Source organism: Etheostoma spectabile, chromosome 10, assembly GCF_008692095.1.
Source record: "Etheostoma spectabile isolate EspeVRDwgs_2016 chromosome 10, UIUC_Espe_1.0, whole genome shotgun sequence".
In the NCBI taxonomy this organism is placed as follows: Eukaryota; Metazoa; Chordata; class Actinopteri; order Perciformes; family Percidae; genus Etheostoma; species Etheostoma spectabile.
This window is the reverse complement of record NC_045742.1, coordinates 13,469,002-13,473,600: the sequence shown is the minus strand read 5'-3', so window position 1 is coordinate 13,473,600 and position 4,599 is coordinate 13,469,002. Positions and strand designations below refer to the sequence as shown.

At 42.5% G+C, this 4,599-nt stretch overlaps 1 protein-coding gene across 8 annotated transcripts in view; it reads left to right on the top strand.

Annotated features, from left to right (window-relative positions):
* The window catches only part of atp11c (ATPase phospholipid transporting 11C (ATP11C blood group)), a 41,574-nt gene that overhangs the window by 18,333 nt on the left and 18,642 nt on the right, over positions 1 to 4,599 (top strand). The gene's annotated exons all lie outside the window — the stretch shown is intronic.

Genomic DNA, 4,599 nt, shown 5'->3' with positions numbered 1-4,599 from the left:
GATATTGAGGCCCTGACTAGATGTATTTTCATTTCCAGATAAACTATTTGAGCGGTATCATTTTTCTTCACACTCCATGAGATATGTACATAACCTTATCCATCCTCGTGTCACTAACGTCAACCATCGTCAGTTCCAGAGGGGTAAAGTACGCCGACAGATTTTTTTGTGGTTGTTGACATGGTGAATCGTAGTATCATGGCTCCATTTAGGCTGCCTTTTTATAGTGGTGGTGCACACGCTTAACTCTGAGTGAACTGAGTCTGAGTTGATTGAACAAACTCAAATCAGCTGTTTTAAACCCGAAAACTCAGAGTTTCAGTTTACATGGTAAATCAACTCAGAGTTCAGGGTTAGACTCAAGTTTGTGAAACCTTGTTCCTGAAATGGGCTCCGGCTGTGTCTGACTGTGGTGTTGTGCAACAAGTTAATGTGTGGTGAAGGCCCTTCTGATACCTTTACAGACAACATTATGTAGCAGGTTTAAGCCTGTTGATGATCAATCTCAATGGGTTAATGTGTCTCATCCAACTTGGCTTCGACACTTTTGTTCTGTAGACATTGAGAACACAGTGTACATCCCCATTGCCATGCCCCATTTTCATAGGCTTATGGCATGTGTGAAACCGATACTGGATGTGTGAACTGTATAGCACATTTGAGACATGTGCGCAGTCATAGCAGGTATGACAATTTCTTTAGTGTCTGTTGTGTGTGTGTGTGTGTGTGTGTTTGTGTGTGTGTGTGTGTGTGCATACATATGTGTTTTCTTGTGAGAACAGTGTAGTACTGTTGTGAACAGTGTGTGACTGTACAGCACATTTGAGACATGTGCGCAGTCATAGCAGTATGACAATTTCTTAGTTGTCCTGGGTGGTGTGGGTGTGTGTTGTGTGTGTGTGTGGGTGTGTGTGTGTGTGTGTGTTGGTGGGTGTGGTGTGTGTGTGTGGGTTGTGTGTTGTGGTGTGTGTGTGTGTGGTGTGTTTTGTGTGTGTGGGTTGGGTGTTGGTGTGTGTGTGTGTGTGTGTGTGTGTGCATACATATGTGTTTTCTTGTGAGAACATGTAGTACTGTGTGAACTAGTGGTGAACTAGTGTGTAACTGTACAGCACATTTGAGACTGTGCGCATCATAGCATATGACACTTTCTAGTGTCGTGTGTGTGTGTGTGCGTGTGCGTGTGTGCGTGCGTGCGTGCGTGCGCATACATATGTGTTTTCTTGTGAGAACAGATGTAGTACTTGACTCAAATCCCACAGATTGCTTAACATTCTGCTCTCTTACATGGGTTTTGAAGAAAGAAATTGCTTGAAGAAGGAAATTACGTCAAGGTATGAACAAAGTTATACATGAATCAAGGAGAAGGAATAATTAAACGTATCTGCACACACTCATGCATGGGCACAAATGTACATGAATACCAACCAACGAGCATATTCCGTAAAAAAGGTCCGAACATCTCAGATTTAAAGTTGAGGAGGACAAATTACTGACATTTTTACATATTTTTTGGGCGTGAAGTATTTTGTCCACCTTGATATTAAATCTGAGATGTGCTACATTTTTTTGAAACATCTCATTGCATTTGGTTTCTAGCACTCTACTAGGAATTCCATTGTTAAGCGCAAACTTTCTCTATCTCAAATCTTCAGAGTTGTGAGATCATGTGTAAACCAATTAATGGATTTTTAATGAGCTATTAGTTCCTGGACTCAAGAGCATGTAGATGGCATTTTTAACATGTCAATACGCAATTTACATAGAATTAGGTTACAAGGTTCAAAGGATAAATATGTATTTTAGATTATTTGATTCTGAGGTGAATTTTCTCTTGAATATCTCATATCTTCCCAAAGATATTCTATTTTGGGCAAACCCAAAATAAAAGTAGTTTTTGTATTGCATAGCATTTTTTTTTTTATTGCTTCTGTTATTGTCTGAATAGAAAAGACAATTTTTTACCAGATTTGTTTTGGTCTTATGTTGATCTCAAAATTCTGTCTTTGTGATGTGTAATGTGTGATGTGTGTGTGTGTCGGTGTGTGTGTGTGTGTGTGTGTGTGTGTGTGTGTGTGTGTCGGTGTGTGTTTTTTTGCGCGCGCTGCCCTTTCCTCATAAGTGTAAACTGTGAGCTGGCCAAGAACGCTGACTAGAATTCTTTGACTGGCATCCGTATTCCCCTGCTCTGTGCTCTTAAGTGACCTCTCCTCTCCAGGATCTTTGATTTTTGTAGGAAACAAAAAAAAAAGCTTTGTTGCTTGCATCTGCACTTGCTCTTCTATTTCTTTCTCTGTCTCGTTTTCTGATTCATGGAGATGGAAACTAACCTCTCTCTTTTTAGCAGTAACCCAAACTATGGCTTCAAACAGCCCTCTAGTGTAAACAGGAGCGGCTGTTGGGTCTGTGCTATCTACTAACTGAATGAGCTCATAGAGTGACTACTCCCAGAAGCCCAGCACTGTATTAAACTGAGAAATATCTCCTGTTGCAAAGTAACCCCATCATTCTTTAGCCAATACTAGATCAATTACAGTGTGTATTGTGTCCTCCAGCTTGTTTCCACCTGTATTTACAGTTGACAGCCTTTATTTTTCAGTTTGTCTGGTTTAATTCCATATGATCCTTAGCTAATGGATAAAGGTGCTGGATTTTGGACAGTTAGCAGTGAGCTAATGTGTGAAATTACCGTGAGCTAATGCAGTACATTTATGTGGGAGTAACCCACCATGCATGTGCATAACTCTCACAAACACACAAGGATTATCAGTGTGTTATGTGTGCAGTGTAGTGTTTGTTTGTGTGTGTGAATGCATACTAAGTATGTGCATGTGCTTATGGGTGTGCATGTTGATATATGACTCAGTGGGTGTCCTGGGTATGTGGCGGTGTTTACCCAAGCTGCAGCGTGGTTGCCGTTTCTCCACTAATCCAGCCTCTCTTGAGGGGCTCCTTATCCCAACCACTCTGTTTTCCCATGCAGCCTGTGATTATATCAGAGAGAGAGGATGAGAGAGAAACAGGTGCACAGACTCCATGTGCACTCTTTCAGCACTTGCATTGCGCGGCGCAGACGGAAATACGCTTTCTCACTTCCCCTGAGAGGCTTCCTGAAAAGGCTCTACCAACAACCAAATGTCATGCACCCTTCAACTCTGTCCTACCCACCTTTTGTCTCTTCCTCTGTGATCGGATTTCTTTCCTTCTGTCGTTCTTTGCCCCTTTCTCTCTCTCTTATTCCACCCATCTCTCTGCAGCGCTGCATTGCTGACGTCGGTAGCCAGTAAGCCATCTGTACTTCTGAGTGCCACAAATAGACACAGGCTGATAAAAAAGCACCACTCTGCTATAAATAGCGCTGCATGTCTTTGCTTAAATTTGATCGAATGGAAATAGAGCGCAGTAAGTGGGTAAGAGAAACCGTGAGGAGAGAGCGAGAGAGCGAGAGAGCGAGAGAGCGAGAGAGAGAGAGAGAGAACGAAACAACAAAAAGGTAGAAGGACGCGAGGGCCAACGGCGCTGCCCTGGGACCCCCGGGACCTGCTGTCGGTCGCTCACTCTGACACATTTCCCAGCTCAGATGAAGGGCTTGGTGCTGCTGCGCTCTGCAGCTCTGATATCACACAGTTCAAACAATTGCTGGAATGTTTTGGCTTTGTATTTGGTGCAGAGGAGGAACGGTATTTGGCCATCTGGAAGTTTTGTCGGGAATGTTGCAAATAAGCGCAGATAAACTGCGAGGGCGAGCTCTGGAAGAAATGTTTGTTGTTTGGCAAAAGTACAGTAGCTGAAGGTTTTTTGTAGGTTTTAGTTTTCTCAGGAGGTTTTATTTTTTATGAACTGATATTAAAAATGACACCACCATCATTTATCTTGTTTTATAATCCTATATTAAACCGTAGCCATCAAAATTGTCATAGAAGTACCAAAGGTAATTCAAACTACATCACGCTGAAAGTTTACATTCTCTCTGTGCTGTGGTCACCCTTTGTCAGGTTTGGCCATCTGGCTGCTGCATTGAAGGAACATGCTGTCCTCAGTCTTTCCTGCAGGTGTTTTTTTGATTTCTGTGATCAGCCAACATTCAATCCAGTCATATGAATAGGCAAAAACACTGCGCTCTATCATCTTCTTTCAGTGTTTATCACATCCGTGGGAAGTTTTTTCCTCTAAGGATCTGGTCGTGTCAAACAGTGGAGGGCTGACGTGACCAGGGTAAAGCGAGATTTTCTCGAGGCATCCAGTAATCCACTAGCTACACAGCCTATAGAAATGCGCAAGGTGTAAAGAGTCTTTAACACAAAGCCAAATATAACATCCTTATGGACACACACTGCTCGTTTGAAGCACTGAGCACTCTCACCTCTGGCTGTGTACACCTGAGGCTACTGCGGCAGAATCATGACTTTTGCTCGTTTCACTGGAATCGCCAACCACTACAAATATAATGCTAACTCTCCTCTGAATCTGCACTTTTGCAAATGGTCGATGTGCTCTAGTCCATTTCTTCCATGTAATTGATTTATCCTCCAGTTAATTGTAATCACAGTAAAGCTTGGGTAGGATAGTAGCTCAGTCTGTGTGTGTGTGTGTGTGTGTGTG